At 34.5% G+C, this 21,149-nt stretch overlaps 24 non-coding genes across 24 annotated transcripts; all 24 read left to right on the top strand.

The window, feature by feature from the left end:
• The first annotated feature begins 97 nt into the window (after window positions 1-97).
• On the top strand, window positions 98-182 carry Trnay-gua (transfer RNA tyrosine (anticodon GUA)). Its single transcript is given in 2 exon segments — window positions 98-134; window positions 147-182. It is a non-coding gene; the product is annotated as a tRNA-Tyr (tRNA).
• Window positions 183-754: 572 nt separating this feature from the next.
• On the top strand, window positions 755-839 carry Trnay-gua (transfer RNA tyrosine (anticodon GUA)). Its single transcript is given in 2 exon segments — window positions 755-791; window positions 804-839. It is a non-coding gene; the product is annotated as a tRNA-Tyr (tRNA).
• A 1,227-nt stretch (window positions 840-2,066) lies between these two features.
• Window positions 2,067-2,151, top strand: Trnay-gua (transfer RNA tyrosine (anticodon GUA)). The gene is given in 2 exon segments: window positions 2,067-2,103; window positions 2,116-2,151. It is a non-coding gene; the product is annotated as a tRNA-Tyr (tRNA).
• Window positions 2,152-3,378: 1,227 nt separating this feature from the next.
• On the top strand, window positions 3,379-3,463 carry Trnay-gua (transfer RNA tyrosine (anticodon GUA)). The gene is given in 2 exon segments: window positions 3,379-3,415; window positions 3,428-3,463. It is a non-coding gene; the product is annotated as a tRNA-Tyr (tRNA).
• Window positions 3,464-4,038: 575 nt separating this feature from the next.
• Trnay-gua (transfer RNA tyrosine (anticodon GUA)) lies at window positions 4,039-4,123 on the top strand. The gene is given in 2 exon segments: window positions 4,039-4,075; window positions 4,088-4,123. It is a non-coding gene; the product is annotated as a tRNA-Tyr (tRNA).
• A 571-nt stretch (window positions 4,124-4,694) lies between these two features.
• Window positions 4,695-4,779, top strand: Trnay-gua (transfer RNA tyrosine (anticodon GUA)). The gene is given in 2 exon segments: window positions 4,695-4,731; window positions 4,744-4,779. It is a non-coding gene; the product is annotated as a tRNA-Tyr (tRNA).
• Window positions 4,780-6,008: 1,229 nt separating this feature from the next.
• Window positions 6,009-6,093, top strand: Trnay-gua (transfer RNA tyrosine (anticodon GUA)). The gene is given in 2 exon segments: window positions 6,009-6,045; window positions 6,058-6,093. It is a non-coding gene; the product is annotated as a tRNA-Tyr (tRNA).
• Window positions 6,094-6,666: 573 nt separating this feature from the next.
• Window positions 6,667-6,751, top strand: Trnay-gua (transfer RNA tyrosine (anticodon GUA)). The gene is given in 2 exon segments: window positions 6,667-6,703; window positions 6,716-6,751. It is a non-coding gene; the product is annotated as a tRNA-Tyr (tRNA).
• Window positions 6,752-7,324: 573 nt separating this feature from the next.
• On the top strand, window positions 7,325-7,409 carry Trnay-gua (transfer RNA tyrosine (anticodon GUA)). Its single transcript is given in 2 exon segments — window positions 7,325-7,361; window positions 7,374-7,409. It is a non-coding gene; the product is annotated as a tRNA-Tyr (tRNA).
• Window positions 7,410-7,981: 572 nt separating this feature from the next.
• Window positions 7,982-8,066, top strand: Trnay-gua (transfer RNA tyrosine (anticodon GUA)). The gene is given in 2 exon segments: window positions 7,982-8,018; window positions 8,031-8,066. It is a non-coding gene; the product is annotated as a tRNA-Tyr (tRNA).
• A 575-nt stretch (window positions 8,067-8,641) lies between these two features.
• On the top strand, window positions 8,642-8,726 carry Trnay-gua (transfer RNA tyrosine (anticodon GUA)). The gene is given in 2 exon segments: window positions 8,642-8,678; window positions 8,691-8,726. It is a non-coding gene; the product is annotated as a tRNA-Tyr (tRNA).
• Window positions 8,727-9,301: 575 nt separating this feature from the next.
• Window positions 9,302-9,386, top strand: Trnay-gua (transfer RNA tyrosine (anticodon GUA)). The gene is given in 2 exon segments: window positions 9,302-9,338; window positions 9,351-9,386. It is a non-coding gene; the product is annotated as a tRNA-Tyr (tRNA).
• Window positions 9,387-9,959: 573 nt separating this feature from the next.
• Window positions 9,960-10,044, top strand: Trnay-gua (transfer RNA tyrosine (anticodon GUA)). The gene is given in 2 exon segments: window positions 9,960-9,996; window positions 10,009-10,044. It is a non-coding gene; the product is annotated as a tRNA-Tyr (tRNA).
• A 571-nt stretch (window positions 10,045-10,615) lies between these two features.
• Window positions 10,616-10,701, top strand: Trnay-gua (transfer RNA tyrosine (anticodon GUA)). Its single transcript is given in 2 exon segments — window positions 10,616-10,653; window positions 10,666-10,701. It is a non-coding gene; the product is annotated as a tRNA-Tyr (tRNA).
• Window positions 10,702-11,930: 1,229 nt separating this feature from the next.
• Window positions 11,931-12,015, top strand: Trnay-gua (transfer RNA tyrosine (anticodon GUA)). Its single transcript is given in 2 exon segments — window positions 11,931-11,967; window positions 11,980-12,015. It is a non-coding gene; the product is annotated as a tRNA-Tyr (tRNA).
• Window positions 12,016-12,589: 574 nt separating this feature from the next.
• On the top strand, window positions 12,590-12,674 carry Trnay-gua (transfer RNA tyrosine (anticodon GUA)). Its single transcript is given in 2 exon segments — window positions 12,590-12,626; window positions 12,639-12,674. It is a non-coding gene; the product is annotated as a tRNA-Tyr (tRNA).
• Window positions 12,675-13,246: 572 nt separating this feature from the next.
• Window positions 13,247-13,331, top strand: Trnay-gua (transfer RNA tyrosine (anticodon GUA)). Its single transcript is given in 2 exon segments — window positions 13,247-13,283; window positions 13,296-13,331. It is a non-coding gene; the product is annotated as a tRNA-Tyr (tRNA).
• Window positions 13,332-13,904: 573 nt separating this feature from the next.
• On the top strand, window positions 13,905-13,989 carry Trnay-gua (transfer RNA tyrosine (anticodon GUA)). Its single transcript is given in 2 exon segments — window positions 13,905-13,941; window positions 13,954-13,989. It is a non-coding gene; the product is annotated as a tRNA-Tyr (tRNA).
• Window positions 13,990-14,564: 575 nt separating this feature from the next.
• On the top strand, window positions 14,565-14,649 carry Trnay-gua (transfer RNA tyrosine (anticodon GUA)). Its single transcript is given in 2 exon segments — window positions 14,565-14,601; window positions 14,614-14,649. It is a non-coding gene; the product is annotated as a tRNA-Tyr (tRNA).
• Window positions 14,650-15,224: 575 nt separating this feature from the next.
• Trnay-gua (transfer RNA tyrosine (anticodon GUA)) lies at window positions 15,225-15,309 on the top strand. Its single transcript is given in 2 exon segments — window positions 15,225-15,261; window positions 15,274-15,309. It is a non-coding gene; the product is annotated as a tRNA-Tyr (tRNA).
• A 575-nt stretch (window positions 15,310-15,884) lies between these two features.
• On the top strand, window positions 15,885-15,969 carry Trnay-gua (transfer RNA tyrosine (anticodon GUA)). The gene is given in 2 exon segments: window positions 15,885-15,921; window positions 15,934-15,969. It is a non-coding gene; the product is annotated as a tRNA-Tyr (tRNA).
• A 1,887-nt stretch (window positions 15,970-17,856) lies between these two features.
• On the top strand, window positions 17,857-17,941 carry Trnay-gua (transfer RNA tyrosine (anticodon GUA)). The gene is given in 2 exon segments: window positions 17,857-17,893; window positions 17,906-17,941. It is a non-coding gene; the product is annotated as a tRNA-Tyr (tRNA).
• A 572-nt stretch (window positions 17,942-18,513) lies between these two features.
• Trnay-gua (transfer RNA tyrosine (anticodon GUA)) lies at window positions 18,514-18,598 on the top strand. The gene is given in 2 exon segments: window positions 18,514-18,550; window positions 18,563-18,598. It is a non-coding gene; the product is annotated as a tRNA-Tyr (tRNA).
• Window positions 18,599-20,485: 1,887 nt separating this feature from the next.
• Window positions 20,486-20,570, top strand: Trnay-gua (transfer RNA tyrosine (anticodon GUA)). Its single transcript is given in 2 exon segments — window positions 20,486-20,522; window positions 20,535-20,570. It is a non-coding gene; the product is annotated as a tRNA-Tyr (tRNA).
• Window positions 20,571-21,149: the final 579 nt, after the last annotated feature.

The raw sequence follows: 21,149 nt of genomic DNA, 5'->3' as shown, positions 1-21,149 counted from the left end.
GAAGACGCGTGACAATGTCTACTACTGCATTTCAACTAAAACTGCAAAAGTTCAAATGATTCTATGTAATAAGAAAACACATTTAACTGGAGATGTGCCCGTGGTAGCTCAGTTGGTAGAGCGGAGGACTGTAGTGGTAATTTGCTATCCTTAGGTCATCAGTTCAAACCTGGTTCATAGGATTCTGTTTTAACCATGTAATGTATTTTTCAATCATTGTGATGATTACTTCAAAATAGGTGGAGACGACAACCCGAAACTATCTTACAACAGAAATCTTTTGTAAACTACAAAAAAGCATCACGGTTTTGTTGTAAGTTGTTGACAAACATACAATACGCTGGGTTTATTTCTGAGTTTTCCATTTATTCGCAAAGCTGGCAACAAAATGACCTTTGGAAAAAACTCATGATCTGTCTTTGTGTTGGCATGCGATCGGCAATGAAGCAGACCAAAAAAGTTCTCTTTTAACAAATGGTTTGTTGTTGATGAGTTCACTCGTTTTCTATAAGATATCATAAGATATAACCACAGTGTTCATGGTTCATTACGGTATCAACATACAAACCCATTATTTAAATATTTCACAGTCCTGGCAGCACACTCATCTGTAGGAATTTTGTAGTGATAGCTCATAATGACAATATTGTTGCATACAAAGACGAGTGACAATGTCTACTACTGCATTTCAACTAAAACTGCAAAAGTTCAAATGATTTTATGTAATAAGAAAACACATTTTACTGGAGATGTGCCCGTGGTAGCTCAGTTGGTAGAGCGGAGGACTGTAGTGGTAATTTGCTATCCTTAGGTCATCAGTTCAAACCTGGTTAATGGGATTCTGTTTTAACCATGTAATGTATTTTTCAATCATTGTGATTACTTCAAAATAGGTGGAGACGACAACCCAAACTTTCTTACAACAGAAATCTTTTGTAAACTACTAAAAAGTATCACGGTTTTGTTGTAAGTTGTTGACAAACATACAATACGCTGGGTTTATTTCTGAGTTTTCCATTTATTCGCAAAGCTGGCAACAAAATGACCTTTGGAAAAAACTCATGATCTGTCTTTGTGTTGGCATGCGATCGGCAATGAAGCAGACCAAAAAAGTTCTCTTTTAACAAATGGTTTGTTGTTGATGAGTTCACTCGTTTTCTATAAGATATCATAAGATATAACCACAGTGTTCATGGTTCATTACGGTATCAACATACAAACCCATTATTTTAAATATTTCACAGTCCTGGCAGCACACTCATCTGTAGGCATTGTTCAGTATTAGCTCGCAATGACATTATTTTCGCATACAAAGACGAGTGACAATGTCTACTACTGCATTTCAACTAAAACTGCAAAAATTTAAATGGTTTTATGGAATAAGAAAACACATTTTACCAGAGATGCGCCCGTGATAGCTCAGTTGTTCGAGCGGAGGACTGCAGTGGTAATTTGCTATCCTTAGGTCACCTGTTCAAATCTGGTTCATGGGATTCTATTTTAACCGTGTTACGTTATTCTCAATCATAGTAATGATTAGTTCAAAAAGGCAGAGACGCCAACCGGAAACTTTCTTACAACCAAAATACTTTGTAAACTACTAAAAAACATTATGGTTTTGTGGTAATTTGTCGAGAAACAAACAAAAAACTGTGTTTATCTTTAAGATTTTTTATTTATTGTTAAACCAGTAAACAAACCGATCCTGGGAAAAAAATCGCAATCTGTTTTTGCGTCGAACTGCGATGGGTAGAGAGACAGACCAAAATTGTCTGTTTTAATAAATGGTTTATTGTTTATGAGTTCACTCGTTATTTATAAGATATCATAAGATATAATCATTGTGTTTATGGCTCATTCTAGAATCAACATACAAAACCCATTTTTTCAACTTTTTCACAGTCCTGGCAGCAAACTCATCTGTAGGCGTTTTGCAGTGATAGTTCATAATGACAATGTTTTTGCATACAAAGACGAGTGAGAATGTCTACTACTGCATTTCAACTAAAACTGCAAAAGTTCAAATGATTTTATGTAATAAGAAAACACATTTTACTGGAGATGTGCCCGTGATAGCTCAATTGGTAGAGCGGAGGACTGTAGTGGTAATTTGTTATCCTTAGGTCACCAGTTCAAATCTGGTTCACGGGATTCTATTTTAATCATGCAACGTTTTTTCAATCATAATGATGATTAGTTAAAAAAGGCAGAGACGCCAACTGGAGACTTTTTTACCACCAAAATACTTTGTAAACTAGTAAAAACCAGTAAGGTTTTGTTGTAATTTGTCGAGAAACACACGAAAAGCTGTGTTTCTCCTTGAGTATTTTAATTTATTGGCAAACCAATAAACAAACACATCCTTGGAAAAAATCACACTCTGTTTTTGCGTCGAATTGCGATGGGTAAAGAGACAGACCAAAATTGTCTGTTTTAATGAATGGTTTATTGTTTATGAGTTCACTCGTTACTTATAAGATAATTACAAGAATTAATCATAGTGTTCATGGTTCATTATGGTATCAACATTCAAAACCAATTAATTTAATTTTTTTACAGTCATGGTAGCACACTCATCTGTAGGCATTTTTCAGTATTAGCTCGCAATGACGTTATTTTTGCTTACGAAGACGAGTGACAATGTCTACTACTGCATTTCAACTAAAACTGCAAAAGTTCAAATGATTTTATGTAATAAGAAAACACATTTTACTGGAGATGTGCCCGTTGTAGCTCAGTTGGTAGAGCGGAGGACTGTAGTGGTAATTTGCTATCCTTAGGTCATCAGTTCAAACCTGGTTCATAGGATTCTGTTTTAACCATGTAATGTATTTTTCAATCATTGTGATTACTTCAAAATAGGTGGAGACGACAACCCGAAACTATCTTACAACAGAAATCTTTTGTAAACTACTAAAAAGCATCACGGTTTTGTTGTAAGTTGTTGACAAACATACAAAACACTGTGTTTATTTCTGAGCTTTCAATTTATTCGCAAAGCTGTCAACAAAATGATCTTTGGAAAAAATTCGTTATCTGTCTTTCCGTTGGCATGCGATCGGTAATGAAGCAGACCAAAAAAGTTCTCTTTTAACAAATGGTTTATTGTTGATGAGTTTACTCCGTTTTCTATAAGATATCATAAGATATAATCATAGTGTTCATGGTTCATTACGGTATCAACATACAAACCCATTATTTAAATATTTCACAGTCCTGGTAGCAGACTCATCTGGAGGCATTTTTCAGTATTAGCTCGCAATGACATTATTTTCGCATACAAAGACGAGTGACAATGTCTACTACTGCATTTCAATGAAAACTGCAAAGGTTCAAATGATTTTATGTAATAAGAAAACACATTTTACTGGAGATGTGCCCGTGATAGCTCAGTTGGTAGAGCGGAGGACTGTAGTGGTAATTTGTTATCCTTAGGTCACCAGTTCAATTCTGGTTCACGGGATTCTATTTTAATCATGCAACGTTTTTTTCAATCATAATGATGATTAGTTAAAAAAGGCAGAGACGCCAACTGGAAACTTTTTTACCACCAAAATACTTTGTAAACTAGTAAAAACCAGTAAGGTTTTGTTGTAATTTGTCGAGAAACACACGAAAAGCTGTGTTTCTCCTTGAGTATTTTAATTTATTGGCAAACCAATAAACAAACACATCCTTAGAAAAAATCACACTCTGTTTTAGCGTCGAACTGCGATGGGTAGAGAGTGACAGACCAAAATTGTTTGTTTTAATAAATGGTTTATTGTTTACGAGTTCACTCGTTATTTATAAGATGTCATAAGAATTAATCATAGTGTTCATGGTTCATTATGGTATCATCATTCAAAACCCATTTTTTTAAACTTTTTCACAGGCCTGGCAGCACACTCATCTGTAGGCATTTTGCAGTGATAGCTCATAATGACAATGTTTTTGCATACAAAGACGAGTGACAATGTCTACTACTGCATTTCAACTAAAACTGCAAAAGTTCAAATGGTTTTATGTAATAAGAAAACACATTTTACTGGAGATGTGCCCGTGATAGCTCAGTTGGTAGAGCGGAGGACTGTAGTGGTAATTTGTTATCCTTAGGTCACCAGTTCAAATCTGGTTCATGGGATTCTATTTTAACCGTGTTACGTTATTCTCAATCATAGTGATGATTAGTTCAAAAAGGCAGAGACGCCAACCGGAAACTTTCTTACAACCAAATACTTTGTAAACTACTAAAAAACATTATTGTTTTGTGGTACTTTGTCGAGAAACAAACAAGAAACTGTGTTTATCTTTAAGATTTTTTTTTTATTGTTAAACCAGTAAACAAACCGATCCTGGGAAAAATTCGCAATCTGTTTTTGCGTCGAACCGCGATGGGTAGAGAGACAGACCAAAATTGTCTGTTTTAATAAATGGTTTATTGTTTATGAGTTCACTCGTTATTTATAAGATATCATAAGATATAATCATAGTGTTTATGGCTCATTATAGAATCAACATACAAAACCAATTTTTTCAACTTTTTCACAGTCCTGGCAGCACACTCATCTGTAGGCATTTTGCAGTGATAGCTCATAATGACAATGTTTTTGCATACAAAGACGAGTGACAATGTCTACTACTGCATTTCAACTAAAACTGCAAAAGTTCAAATGATTTTATGTAATAAGAAAACACATTTTACTGGAGATGTGCCCGTGATAGCTCAGTTGGTAGAGTGGAGGACTGTAGTGGTAATTTGTTATCCTTAGGTCACCAGTTCAAATCTGGTTCACGGGATTCTATTTTAATCATGCAACGTTTTTTCAATCGTAATGATGATTAGTTAAAAAAGGCAGAGACGCCAACTGGAAACTTTTTTACCACCAAAATACTTTGTAAACTAGTAAAAACCAGTAAGGTTTTGTTGTAATTTGTCGAGAAACACACGAAAAGCTGTGTTTCTCCTTGAGTATTTTAATTTATTGGCAAACCAATAAACAAACACATCCTTGGAAAAAATCACACTCTGTTTTTGCGTCGAATTGCGATGGGTAAAGAGACAGACCAAAATTGTCTGTTTTAATGAATGGTTTATTGTTTATGAGTTCACTCGTTACTTATAAGATAATTACAAGAATTAATCATAGTGTTCATGGTTCATTATGGTATCAACATTCAAAACCAATTAATTTAATTTTTTTACAGTCATGGTAGCACACTCATCTGTAGGCATTTTTCAGTATTAGCTCGCAATGACGTTATTTTTGCTTACGAAGACGAGTGACAATGTCTACTACTGCATTTCAACTAAAACTGCAAAAGTTCAAATGATTTTATGTAATAAGAAAACACATTTTACTGGAGATGTGCCCGTTGTAGCTCAGTTGGTAGAGCGGAGGACTGTAGTGGTAATTTGCTATCCTTAGGTCATCAGTTCAAACCTGGTTCATAGGATTCTGTTTTAACCATGTAATGTATTTTTCAATCATTGTGATTACTTCAAAATAGGTGGAGACGACAACCCGAAACTATCTTACAACAGAAATCTTTTGTAAACTACTAAAAAGCATCACGGTTTTGTTGTAAGTTGTTGACAAACATACAAAACACTGTGTTTATTTCTGAGCTTTCAATTTATTCGCAAAGCTGTCAACAAAATGACCTTTGGAAAAAATTCGTTATCTGTCTTTCCGTTGGCATGCGATCGGTAATGAAGCAGACCAAAAAAGTTCTCTTTTAACAAATGGTTTATTGTTGATGAGTTCACTCCGTTTTCTATAAGATATCATAAGATATAATCATAGTGTTCATGGTTCATTACGGTATCAACATACAAACCCATTATTTAAATATTTCACAGTCCTGGTAGCACACTCATCTGTAGGCATTTTTCAGTATTAGCTCGCAATGACATTATTTTCGCATACAAAGACGAGTGACAATGTCTACTACTGCATTTCAATGAAAACTGCAAAGGTTCAAATGATTTTATGTAATAAGAAAACACATATTTTGCTGGAGATGTGCCCGTGATAGCTCAGTTGGTAGAGCGGAGGACTGTAGTGGTAATTTGCTATCCTTGGGTCATCAATTCAAATCTGGTTCACGGGATTCTATTTTAATCATGTAACGTTTTTCTCAATCATAGTGATGATTAGTTCAAAAAGGCAGAGGCGCCGATTAAAAACTTTCTTACAACCAAAATACTTTGTAAACTACTAAAAACCATTATGGTTTTGTGGTAACTTGTTGAGAAACAAACAAAAAACTGTGTTTATCCTTAAGATTTTTTATTTATTGTGTAACCAGTAAACAAACCCATCCTAGGAAAAAATCGGAATCTGTTTTTGCGTCGAACTGCGATGGGTAGAGAGACAGACCAAAATTGTCTGTTTTAATAAATGGTTTATTGTTTATGAGTTCACTCGTTATTTATAAGATGTCATAAGAATTAATCATAGTGTTCATGGTTCATTATGGTATCAACATTCACAACCCATTTTTTTCAACTTTTTAACAGTCCTGGCAGCACACTCATCTGTAGGCATTTTGCAGTGATAGCTCATAATGACAATGTTTTTGCATACAAAGACGAGTGACAATGTCTACTACTGCATTTCAACTAAAACTGCAAAGGTTAAAATGATTTTATGTACTAAGAAAACACCTTTTACTGGAGATGTGCCCGTGATAGCTCAGTTGGTAGAGCGGAGGACTGTAGTAGTATATTGTAATCCTTAGGTCACCAGTTCAAATCTGGTTCACGGGATTCTATTTTAATCATGCAACGTTTTTTTCAATCATAGTGATGATTAGTTAAAAAAGGCAGAGACGCCAACTGGAAACTTTTTTACCACCAAAAAACTTTGTAAACTAGTAAAAACCAATATGGTTTTGTTGTAATTTGTCGAGAAACACACGAAAAGCTGTGTTTCTCTTTGAGTATTTTAATTTATTGGCAAACCGATAAACAAACACATCCTTGGAAAAAGTCACACTCTGTTTTTGCGTCAAATTGCTATGGGTAGAGAGACAGACCAAAATTGTCTGTTTTAATAAATGGTTTATTGTTTATGAGTTTACTCGTTATTTATAAGAGGTCATAAGAATTAATCATAATGTTCATGGTTCATTATGGTATCAACATTCGAAACCCATTTTTTTTAACTTTTTCACAGTCCTGGCAGCACACTCATCTGTAGGCATTTTGCAGTGATAGCTCATAATGACAATGTTTTTGCATACAAAGACGAGTGACAATGTCTACTAATGCATTTCAACTAAAACTGCAAAGGTTCAAATGATTTTATGTAATAAGAAAACACATTTCACTGGAGATGTGCCTGTGACAGCTCAGTTGGTAGAGCGGAGGACTGTAGTTGTATATTGCTATCCTTAGGTCACCAGTTCAAATCTGGTTCACGGGATTCTATTTTAATCATGCAACGTTTTTCTCAATCATAGTGATGATTAGTTCAAAAAGGCAGAGACGCCGATTAAAAACTTTCTTACAACCAAAATACTTTGTAAACTACTAAAAACCAATACGGTTTTGTTGTAATTTGTCGAGAAACACACGAAATGCTGTGTTTCTCCTTGAGTATTTTTATTTATTGGCAAACCAATAAACAAACATATCCTTGGAAAAAATCACACTCTGTTTTTGCGTCGAACTGCGATGGGTAGAGAGACAGACCAAAATTGTCTGTTTTAATAAATGGTTTATTGTTTATGAGTTCACTCGTTATTTATAAGATATCATAAGAATTAATCATAGTGTTCATGGTTCATTATGGTATCAACATTCACAACCCATTTTTTTAATTTTTTCACAGTCCTGGTAGCTCACTCATCTGTAGGCATTTTTCAGTGATAGCTCGCAATGACATTATTTTTGCTTACGAAGACGCGTGACAATGTCTACTACTGCATTTCAACTAAAACTGCAAAAGTTCAAATGATTCTATGTAATAAGAAAACACATTTAACTGGAGATGTGCCCGTGGTAGCTCAGTTGGTAGAGCGGAGGACTGTAGTGGTAATTTGCTATCCTTAGGTCATCAGTTCAAACCTGGTTCATAGGATTCTGTTTTAACCATGTAATGTATTTTTCAATCATTGTGATGATTACTTCAAAATAGGTGGAGACGACAACCCGAAACTATCTTACAACAGAAATCTTTTGTAAACTACAAAAAAGCATCACGGTTTTGTTGTAAGTTGTTGACAAACATACAAAACACTGTGTTTATTTCTGAGCTTTCAATTTATTCGCAAAGCTGTCAACAAAATGACCTTTGGAAAAAATTCATTATCTGTCTTTCTGTTAGCATGCGATCGGTAATGAAGCAGACCAAAAAAGTTCTCTTTTAACAAATGGTTTATTGTTGATGAGTTCACTCCGTTTTCTATAAGATATCATAAGATATAATCATAGTGTTCATGGTTCATTACGGTATCAACATACAAACCCATTATTTAAATATTTCACAGTCCTGGTAGCACACTCATCTGTAGGCATTTTTCAGTATTAGCTCGCAATGACATTATTTTCGCATACAAAGACGAGTGACAATGTCTACTACTGCATTTCAATGAAAACTGCAAAGGTTCAAATGATTTTATGTAATAAGAAAACACATATTTTGCTGGAGATGTGCCCGTGGTAGCTCAGTTGGTAGAGCGGAGGACTGTAGTGGTAATTTGCTATCCTTAGGTCATCAGTTCAAACCTGGTTCATAGGATTCTATTTTAACCATGTAATGTATTTTTCAATCATTGTGATGATTACTTCAAAATAGGTGGAGACGACAACCCGAAACTATCTTACAACAGAAATCTTTTGTAAACTACTAAAAAGCATCACGGTTTTGTTGTAAGTTGTTGACAAACATACAAAACACTGTGTTTATTTCTGAGCTTTCAATTTATTCGCAAAGCTGTCAACAAAATGACTTTTGGAAAAAATTCAATATCTGTCTTTCTGTTGGCATGCGATCGGTAATGAAGCAGACCAAAAAAGTTCTCTTTTAACAAATGGTTTATTGTTGATGAGTTCACTCCGTTTTCTATAAGATATCATAAGATATAATCATAGTGTTCATGGTTCATTACGGTATCAACATACAAACCCATTATTTAAATATTTCACAGTCCTGGTAGCACACTCATCTGTAGGCATTTTTCAGTATTAGCTCGCAATGACATTATTTTCGCATACAAAGACGAGTGACAATGTCTACTACTGCATTTCAATGAAAACTGCAAAGGTTCAAATGATTTTATGTAATAAGAAAACACATATTTTGCTGGAGATGTGCCCGTGATAGCTCAGTTGGTAGAGCGGAGGACTGTAGTGGTAATTTGCTATCCTTGGGTCATCAATTCAAATCTGGTTCACGGGATTCTATTTTAATCATGTAACGTTTTTCTCAATCATAGTGATGATTAGTTCAAAAAGGCAGAGGCGCCGATTAAAAACTTTCTTACAACCAAAATACTTTGTAAACTACTAAAAACCATTATGGTTTTGTGGTAACTTGTTGAGAAACAAACAAAAAACTGTGTTTATCCTTAAGATTTTTTATTTATTGTGTAACCAGTAAACAAACCCATCCTAGGAAAAAATCGGAATCTGTTTTTGCGTCGAACTGCGATGGGTAGAGAGACAGACCAAAATTGTTTGTTTTAATAAATGGTTTATTGTTTATGAGTTCACTCGTTATTTATAAGATGTCATAAGAATTAATCATAGTGTTCATGGTTCATTATGGTATCAACATTCAAAACCCATTTTTTTCAACTTTTTAACAGTCCTGGCAGCACACTCATCTGTAGGCATTTTGCAGTGATAGCTCATAATGACAATGTTTTTGCATACAAAGACGAGTGACAATGTCTACTACTGCATTTCAACTAAAACTGCAAAGGTTAAAATGATTTTATGTAATAAGAAAACACATTTTACTGGAGATGTGCCCGTGATAGCTCAGTTGGTAGAGCGGAGGACTGTAGTGGTAATTTGTTATCCTTAGGTCACCAGTTCAAATCTGGTTCATGGGATTCTATTTTAACCGTGTTACGTTATTCTCAATCATAGTGATGATTAGTTCAAAAAGGCAGAGACGCCAACCGGAAACTTTTTTACAACCAAAATACTTTGTAAACTACTAAAAAACATTATGGTTTTATGGTAATTTGTCGAGGAACAAACAAAAAACTGTGTTTATCTTTAAGATTTTTTATTTATTGTTAAACCAGTAAACAAACCGATCCTGGGAAAAAATCGCAATCTGTTTTTGCGTCGAACCGCGATGGGTAGAGAGACAGACCAAAATTGTCTGTTTTAATAAATGGTTTATTGTTTATGAGTTCACTCGTTATTTATAAGATGTCATAAGAATTAATCATAGTGTTCATGGTTCATTATGGTATCAACATTCAAAACCCATTATTTTAAATATTTCACAGTCCTGGCAGCACACTCATCTGTAGGCATTGTTCAGTATTAGCTCGCAATGACATTATTTTTGCATACAAAGACGAGTGACAATGTCTACTACTGCATTTCAACTAAAACCGCAAAAGTTCAAATGGTTTTATGTAATAAGAAAACACATTTTACTGGAGATGTGCCCGTGATAGCTCAGTTGGTAGAGTGGAGGACTGTAGTGGTAATTTGCTATCCTTAGGTCACCAGTTCAAATCTGGTTCACGGTATTCTATTTTAATCATGTAACGTTTTTTTAAATCATAGTGATGATTAGTTAAAAAAGGCAGAGACGCCAACTGGAAACTTTTTTACCACCAAAATACTTTGTAAACTAGTAAAAACCAGTAAGGTGTTGTTGTAATTTGTCGAGAAACACACGAAAAGCTGTGTTTCTCCTTGAGTATTTTAATTTATTGGCAAACCAATAAACAAACACATCCTTGGAAAAAATCACACTCTGTTTTTGCGTCGAACTGCGATGGGTAGAGAGACAGACCAAAATTGTCCGTTTTAATAAATGGTTTATTGTTTATGAGTTCACTCGTTATTTATAAGATATCATAAGAATTAATCATAGTGTTCATGGTTCATTATGGTATCAACATTCACAACCCATTTTTTTAATTTTCTCACAGTCCTGGTAGCTCACTCATCTGTAGGCATTTTTCAGTGATAGCTCGCAATGACATTATTGTTGCTTACGAAGACGCGTGACAATGTCTACTACTGCATTTCAACTAAAACTGCAAAAGTTCAAATGATTTTATGTAATAAGAAAACACATTTTACTGGAGATGTGCCCGTTGTAGCTCAGTTGGTAGAGCGGAGGACTGTAGTGGTAATTTGCTATCCTTAGGTCATCAGTTCAAACCTGGTTCATAGGATTCTGTTTTAACCAGGTAATGTATTTTTCAATCATTGTGATTACTTCAAAATAGGTGGAGACGACAACCCGAAACTATCTTACAACAGAAATCTTTTGTAAACTACTAAAAAGCATCACGGTTTTGTTGTAAGTTGTTGACAAACATACAAAACACTGTGTTTATTTCTGAGCTTTCAATTTATTCGCAAAGCTGTCAACAAAATGACCTTTGGAAAAAATTCGTTATCTGTCTTTCTGTTGGCATGCGATCGGTAATGAAGCAGACCAAAAAAGTTCTCTTTTAACAAATGGTTTATTGTTGATGAGTTCACTCCGTTTTCTATAAGATATCATAAGATATAATCATAGTGTTCATGGTTCATTACGGTATCAACATACAAACCCATTATTTAAATATTTCACAGTCCTGGTAGCACACTCATCTGTAGGCATTTTTCAGTATTAGCTCGCAATGACATTATTTTCGCATACAAAGACGAGTGACAATGTCTACTACTGCATTTCAATGAAAACTGCAAAGGTTCAAATGATCTTATGTAATAAGAAAACACATATTTTGCTGGAGATGTGCCCGTGATAGCTCAGTTGGTAGAGCGGAGGACTGTAGTGGTAATTTGCTATCCTTGGGTCATCAATTCAAATCTGGTTCACGGGATTCTATTTTAATCATGTAACGTTTTTCTCAATCATAGTGATGATTAGTTCAAAAAGGCAGAGGCGCCGATTAAAAACTTTCTTACAACCAAAATACTTTGTAAACTACTAAAAACCAATACAGTTTTGTTGTAATTTGTCGAGAAACACACGAAATGCTGTGTTTCTCCTTGAGTATTTTAATTTATTGGCAAACCAATAAACAAACACATCCTTAGAAAAAGTCACACTCTGTTTTAGCGTCGAACTGCAATATGTAGAGAGTGACAGACCAAAATTGTTTGTTTTAATAATTGGTTTATTGTTTACGAGTTCACTCGTTATTTATAAGATGTCATAAGAATTAATCATAGTGTTCATGGTTCATTATGGTATCATCATTCAAAACCCATTTTTTTAACTTTTTCACAGGCCTGGCAGCACACTCATCTGTAGGCATTTTGCAGTGATAGCTCATAATGACAATGTTTTTGCGTACAAAGACGAGTGACAATGTCTACTACTGCATTTCAACTAAAACTGCAAAAGTTCAAATGGTTTTATGTAATAAGAAAACACATTTTACTGGAGATGTGCCCGTGATAGCTCAGTTGGTAGAGCGGAGGACTGTAGTGGTAATTTGTTATCCTTAGGTCACCAGTTCAAATCTGGTTCATGGGATTCTATTTTAACCGTGTTACGTTATTCTCAATCATAGTGATAATTAGTTCAAAAAGGCAGAGACGCCAACCGGAAACTTTCTTACAACCAAAATACTTTGTAAACTACTAAAAAACATTATGGTTTTGTGGTAATTTGTCGAGGAACAAACAAAAAACTGTGTTTATCTTTAAGATTTTTTATTTATTGTTAAACCAGTAAACAAACCGATCCTGGGAAAAAATCGCAATCTGTTTTTGCGTCGAACCGCGATGGGTAGAGAGACAGACCAAAATTGTCTGTTTTAATAAATGGTTTATTGTTTATGAGTTCACTCGTTATTTATAAGATGTCATAAGAATTAATCATAGTGTTCATGGTTCATTATAGTATCAACATTCAAAACCCATTATTTTAAATATTTCACAGTCCTGGCAGCACACTCATCTGTAGGCATTGTTCAGTATTAGCTCGCAATGACATTATTTTTGCATACAAAAACGAGTGACAATGTCTACTACTGCATTTCAACTAAAACCGCAAAAGTTCAAATGGTTTTATGTAATAAGAAAACACATTTTACTGGAGATGTGCCCGTGATAGCTCAGTTGGTAGAGCGGAGGACTGTAGTGGTAATTTGTTATCCTTAGGTCACCAGTTCAAATCTGGTTCACTGGATTCTATTTTAATCATGTAACGTTTTTTTAAATCATAGTGATGATTAGTTCAAAAAGGCAGAGACGCCAACTGGAAACTTTTTTACAACCAAAATACTTTGTAAACTAGTAAAAACCAGTAAGGTTTTGTTGTAATTTGTCGAGAAACACACGAAAAGCTGTGTTTCTCCTTGAGTATTTTAATTTTTTGGCAAACCAATAAACAAACACATCCTTGGAAAAAATCACACTCTGTTTTTGCGTCGAACTGCGATGGGTAGAGAGACAGACCAAAATTGTCTGTTTCAATAAATGGTTTATTGTTTACGAGTTCACTCATTATTTATAAGATATCATAAGATATAATCATAGTGTTTATGGCTCATTACAGAATCAACATACAAAACCCATTTTTTCAACTTTTTCACAGTCCTGGCAGCACACTCATCTGTAGACATTTTGCAGTGATAGCTCATAATGACAATGTTTTTTGCATACAAAAACGAGTGATAATGTCTATTACTGCAATTCAACTAAAACTGCAAAGGTTCAAATGATTTTATGTAATAAGAAAACACATTTTACTGGAGATGTGCCCGTGGTAGCTCAGTTGGTAGAGCGGAGGACTGTAGTGGTAATTTGCTATCCTTAGGTCATCAGTTCAAACCTGGTTCATAGGATTCTGTTTTAACCATGTAATGTATTTTTCAATCATTGTGATGATTACTTCAAAATAGGTGGAGACGACAACCCGAAACTATCTTACAACAGAAATCTTTTGTAAACTACTAAAAAGCATCACGGTTTTGTTGTAAGTTGTTGACAAACATACAAAACACTGGGTTTATTTCTGAGTTTTCAAATTATTCGCAAAGCTGTCAACAAAATGACCTTTGGAAAAAATTCATTATCTGTCTTTCTGTTGGCATGCGATCGGTAATGAAGCAGACCAAAAAAGTTCTCTTTTAACAAATGGTTTATTGTTGATGAGTTCACTCCGTTTTCTATAAGATATCATAAGATATAATCATAGTGTTCATGGTTCATTACGGTATCAACATACAAACCCATTATTTAAATATTTCGCAGTCCTGGCAGCACACTCATCTGTAGGCATTTTTCAGTATTAGCTCGCAATGACATTATTTTCGCATACAAAGACGAGTGACAATGTCTACTACTGCATTTCAATGAAAACTGCAAAGGTTCAAATGATTTTATGTAATAAGAAAACACATATTTTGCTGGAGATGTGCCTGTGGTAGCTCAGTTGGTAGAGCGGAGGACTGTAGTGGTAATTTGCTATCCTTAGGTCATCAGTTCAAACCTGGTTCATAGGATTCTGTTTTAACCATGTAATGTATTTTTCAATCATTGTGATGATTACTTCAAAATAGGTGGAGACGACAACCCGAAACTATCTTACAACAGAAATCTTTTGTAAACTACTAAAAAGCATCACGGTTTTGTTGTAAGTTGTTGGCAAACATACAAAACACTGTGTTTATTTCTGAGCTTTCAATTTATTCGCAAAGCTGTCAACAAAATGACCTTTGGAAAAAATTTGTTATCTGTCTTTCTGTTGGCATGCGATCGGTAATGAAGCAGACCAAAAAAGTTCTCTTTTAACAAATGGTTTATTGTTGATGAGTTCACTCCATTTTCTATAAGATATCATAAGATATAATCATAGTGTTCATGGTTCATTACGGTATCAACATACAAACCCATTATTTAAATATTTCACAGTCCTGGTAGCACACTCATCTGTAGGCATTTTTCAGTATTAGCTCGCAATGACATTATTTTCGCATACAAAGACGAGTGACAATGTCTACTACTGCATTTCAATGAAAACTGCAAAGGTTCAAATGATTTTATGTAATAAGAAAACATATATTTTGCTGGAGATGTGCCCGTGATAGCTCAGTTGGTAGAGCGGAGGACTGTAGTGGTAATTTGCTATCCTTGGGTCATCAATTCAAATCTGGTTCACGGGATTCTATTTTAATCATGTAACGTTTTTCTCAATCATAGTGATGATTAGTTCAAAAAGGCAGAGGCGCCGATTAAAAACTTTCTTACAACCAAAATATTTTGTAAACTACAAAAAACCAATACAGTTTTGTTGTAATTTGTCGAGAAACACACGAAATGCTGTGTTTCTCCTTGAGTATTTTAATTTATTGGCAAACCAATAAACAAACACATCCTTAGAAAAAGTCACACTCTGTTTTAGCGTCGAACTGCGATGGGTAGAGAGTGACAGACCAAAATAGTTTGTTTTAATAAATGGTTTATTGTTTACGAGTTCTTTCGTTATTTATAAGAGGTCATAAGAATTAATCATAGTGTTCATGGTTCATTATGGTATCATCATTCAAAACCCATTTTTTTAAACTTTTTCACAGGCCTGGCAGCACACTCATCTGTAGGCATTTTGCAGTGATAGCTCATAATGACAATGTTTTTGCGTACAAAGACGAGTGACAATGTCTACTACTGCATTTCAACTAAAACCGCAAAAGTTCAAATGGTTTTATGTAGTAAGAAAACACATTTTACTGGAGATGTGCCCGTGATAGCTCAGTTGGTAGAGCGGAGGACTGTAGTGGTAATTTGTTATCCTTAGGTCACCAGTTCAAATCTGGTTCATGGGATTCTATTTTAACCGTGTTACGTTATTCTCAATCATAGTGATGATTAGTTCAAAAAGGCAGAGACGCCAACCGGAAACTTTCTTACAACCAAAATACTTTGGTAAACTACTAAAAAACATTATGGTTTTGTGGTAATTTGTCGAGGAACAAACAAAAAACTGTGTTTATCTTTAAGACTTTTTATTTATCGTTAAACCAGTAAACAAACCGATCCTGGGAAAAAATCGCAATCTGTTTTTGCGTCGAACCGCGATGGGTAGAGAGACAGACCAAAATTGTCTGTTTTAATAAATGGTTTATTGTTTATGAGTTCACTCGTTATTTATAAGATGTCATAAGAATTAATCATAGTGTTCATGGTTCATTATGGTATCAACATTCAAAACCCATTATTTTAAATATTTCACAGTCCTGGCAGCACACTCATCTGTAGGCATTGTTCAGTATTAGCTCGCAATGACATTATTGTTGCATACAAAGACGAGTGACAATGTCTACTACTGCATTTCAACTAAAACCGCAAAAGTTCAAATGGTTTTATGTAATAAGAAAACACATTTTACCAGAGATGCGCCCGTGATAGCTCAGTTGGTCGAGCGGAGGACTGTAGTGGTAATTTGTTATCCATCGGTCATCAGTTCAAATCTGGTTCACGGGATTCTATTTTAATCATGTTATGTTTTTTTTCAATCATAGTGATGATTAGTTCAAAAAGGCAGAGACGCCAACTGGAAACTTTCTTACCATCAAAATACTTTGTAAACTACTAAAAAACATTATGGTTTTGTGGTAATTTGTCGAGAAACACACAAAAAGCTGTGTTTCTCCATGAGTATTTTAATTTATTGGCAATGCAATAAACAAACACATCCTTGGAAAAAATCACACTCTGTTTTTGCGTCGAACGGCGATGGGTAGAGAGACAGACCAAAATTGTCTGTTTAAATAAATAGTTTATTGTTTATGAGTTCACTCGTTATTTATAAAATATCATAAAAATTAATCATAGTGTTCATTGTTCATTATGTTATCAACATTCAAAACCCATTTTTTTAACTTTTTCACAGTCCTGGCAGCACACTCATCTGTAGGCATTTTGCAGTGATAGCTCATAATGACAATGTTTTTGCATAAAAAGACGAGTGACATTGTCTACTACTGCATTTCAAATAAAACTGCAAAGGTTCAAATGATTTTATGTAATAAGAAAACACATTTTACTGGAAATGTGCCAGTGATAGCTCAGTTGCTAGAGCGGAGGACTGTAGTGGTTATTTGTTATCCATCGGTCATCAGTTCAAATCTGGTTCACGGGATTCTATTTTAACCGTGTTACGTTATTCTCAATCATAGTGATGATTAGTTCAAAAAGGCAGAGACGCCAACCGGAAACTTTCTTACAACCAAAATACTTTGTAAACTACTAAAACCATTATGGTTTTGTGGTAATTTGTCGAGAAACAAACAAAAAACTGTGTTTATCTTTAAGATTTTTTATTTATTGTTTAACCAGTAAACAAACCCATCCTAGGAAAAAATCGCAATCTTTTTTTGCGTCGAACCGCGATGGGTAGAGAGACAGACCAAAATTGTTTGTTTTAATAAATGTTTTATTGTTTATGAGTTCACTCGTTATTTATAAGATATCATAAGATATAATCATAGTGTTTATGGCTCATTACAGAATCAACATACAAAACCCATTTTTTCAACTTTTTCACAGTCCTGGCAGCACACTCATCTGTAGACATTTTGCAGTGATAGCTCATAATGACAATGTTTTTTCATACAAAAACGAGTGACAATGTCTATTACTGCATTTCAACTAAAACTGCAAAGGTTCAAATGATTTTATGTATTAGGAAAACACATTTTACTGGAGATGTGCCCGTGATAGCTCAGTTGGTAGAGCGGAGGACTGTAGTGGTAATTTGTTATCCTTAGATCACCAGTTCAAATCTGGTTCACGGGATTCTATTTTAATCATGTAACGTTTTTTTAAATCATAGTGATGATTAGTTCAAAAAGGCAGAGACGCCAACTGGAAACTTTTTTACCACCAAAATACTTTGTAAACTAGTAAAAACCAGTATGGTTTTGTTGTAATTTGTCGAGAAACACACGAAAAGCTGTGTTTCTCCATGAGTATTTTAATTTATTGGCAAACCAATAAACAAACACATCCTTGGAAAAAATCACACTCTGTTTTTGCGTCGAACGGCGATGGGTAGAGAGACAGACCAAAATTGTCTGTTTGAATAAATGGTTTATTGTTTATGAGTTCACTCGTTATTTATAAGATGTCATAAGAATTAATCATAGTGTTCATGGTTCATTATGGTATCAACATTCAAAACCCATTTTTTTAATTTTTTTACAGTCCTGGTAGCACACTCATCTGTAGGCATTTTGCAGTGATAGCTCATAATGACAATGTTTTTGCATACAAAGACGAGTGACAATGTCTACTACTGCATTTCAACTAAAACTGCGATAGTTCAAATGATTTTATGTTATAAGAAAACACATTTTACTGGAGATGTGCCCGTGATAGCTCAGTTGGTAGAGCGGAGGACTGTAGTGGTAATTTGCTATCCTTAGGTCACCAGTTCAAATCTGGTTCACGGGATTCTATTTTAATCATGTTATGTTTTTTTTCAATCATAGTGATGATTAGTTCAAAAAGGCAGAGACGCCAACTGGAAACTTTCTTACCATCAAAATACTTTGTAAACTACTAAAAAACATTATGGTTTTGTGGTAGTTTGTCGAGAAACACACAAAAAGCTGTGTTTCTCCTTGAGCATTGTAATTTATTGGCAAACCAGTAAACAAACAAATGCTTGGAAAAAATCACAATCTGTTTTTGTGTCGAACTGCGTTGGGTAGAGAGACAGACCAAAATTGTCTGTTTGAGTAAATGGTTTATTGTTTATGAGTTCACTCGTTCTTTATAAGATATCATAAGAATTAATAATAGTGTTCATGGTTCCTTATGGTATGAACATTCAAAACCCATTTTTTAAATTTTTTTACAGTCTTTGTAGCGCACTCATCTGTAGGCATTTTTCACTATTAGCTCCCAATGACATTATTTTTGCATACTAAGATGAGTGACAATGTCTACTACTGCATTTCAAATAAAACTGCAAAGGTTCAAATGATTTCGTGTAATGAGAAAACACATTTTACTGGAAATGTGCCCGTGATAGCTCAGTTGTTAGTTAGGAGGACTGTAGTGGTAATTTGTTATCCTTAGGTCACCAGTTCAAATCCGGCTCATCGGATGCTGTTTTAATGATGTAACTTCTATCTCAATTAAGGTGAGGAACACTTCGAAAAGGCAAAGACGCCAACCGGAAAGATCCTTGTTACCAAAATATTTTGCTTGTCGCTATAGATAATGTTTTTTTTGCTGCCATTTGTTAAAAAAATGCTAAAAACTGTGTTTTGCAATCTGACTTCTAAATGACTCCCATAGCTGTCAACAAAACACCTTTGGAAGAATTCACGGTTTGTTTTTGAGTCAGACTGTCACGCAGTGGTGGATAAAGAGGCATACCGAAAAGGTTTTGTTTTAACAATTGATTTATAGTTGGTGACCTCACCCAATGTTCATGAATATCATTAGATATAATCATAGTGTTCATGGTTCTTAAGGAATCAAGATAAAAGATCACCATTTTATTTTTTACAGTCCTGGCAACAGATTCATATAATGGAATTTTTCAGTAGTCTCTCACAATGACATTTTTTTTCATTCAAAGACAAGTGACAATGTCTACCACTTCATTTCAATTTAAACAGAAACGCTTTGAATGATTTTGTGTAATAAGAAAGCCCATTCTACTGGAAATGTGCCCATGATAGCTCAGTTGATATAGCGGAGGACTGTAGTGGTAATTTACTATCCTTAGGTCACCAGTTCTATTTTGGTTTCTGGGATGCTTTTGTAATCAGGTATTTTTTCTCTCAAATATGGGGATGAATACTTCGAAAAGGTGGAAGCGCCAACCCGAAACTTTCTTATAACCAAAATATTTTGTAAACTACGAAAATTCATCATGGTTTTGCTGTAATTTGGTGAGAAACACATAAAAAAATCTGTTCATTCTTGAAATTTTTAATTTACTCGCAAACATGTCGACAAACAGACCCTTTGAAAAAATCCCAATCTGTTTTTGTGTCGGACTGCAATGGGTGAAGAGGCAAGCCAAAAAGGTTCTGTTCTACCAATTGGTTTATACATGTAGCTTATGAGTTCGCTCGTTCCACATCATTAGATATGATCATAGTGTCCTTTGTTCATTTTGGAATCAAAATAAGAAAAAAATATTTTTCAATTTTTTCACAGTCCTGGTAGCACACTCATCCGTAGGCATTTTTAAGTATGAGCTCGCAATGACATTATTTTTGCATACAAAGACAAGTGACAATGTCTCCTACTGCATTAAATAAAACTGCAAAGGTCCAAATGATTTTGTGTAATGAGAAAACACATTTTACTTGAGATGTGCCCGTGATAGCTCAGTTGGTAGAGCGGAGGACTGTAGTGGTAATTTGCTATCCTTAGGTCACCAGTTCATATCTGGTTCATGAGATCCTATTTTAATCATGTAACGTTTTTTTAGTTGAATTGACGAATAATTTGGGAAGGCAAAACCAAACGCAAACAGCTATTTTCCTAACTACCAAATTGTTTGGTATGTCACTAAAAACCATCATGGCTTTGTTGTAATTTGTTAAAAAATACACAAAAAGCTGTCTTTAGCCTTGAAATTTTATTTGCAGTTGTTGACAACCAGATTTCTAGAAAACAATCGCAATCTGTCCTTGTGTCGGTCTGTGATGGGTAAAGAGGCAGACAGAAAAAGTTATGCTTTAACAGTTGGTTTATTGTTTTTGAGTTCACCAGTTGCTCATGAATATTTCCGAATACTATCATAGCTTTCTTGATTATTATAGAGGCAAGAAAAAACATAACCTACTTTCATTTTTTCTGTAGCACTGGCAACTCAATCATATCTTGACCGATCCAAAGACTTGCTCACAATGTCAATTTTTTTGCATACAAAGATGATTGACAAGCCTCCTTTTGATTTCAAAATATATCTGCCAAGCTTCCAATGATTTCATGCAATATGAATCAAGATACCACAAGAAAACATTACTGATTATTA

This window comes from Watersipora subatra, chromosome 11 (assembly GCF_963576615.1).
Source record: "Watersipora subatra chromosome 11, tzWatSuba1.1, whole genome shotgun sequence".
NCBI classification, from domain to species: domain Eukaryota; kingdom Metazoa; phylum Bryozoa; class Gymnolaemata; order Cheilostomatida; family Watersiporidae; genus Watersipora; species Watersipora subatra.
Note: the sequence above shows the minus strand (reverse complement) of the source record. Positions and strands in the feature narration are given on the sequence as shown.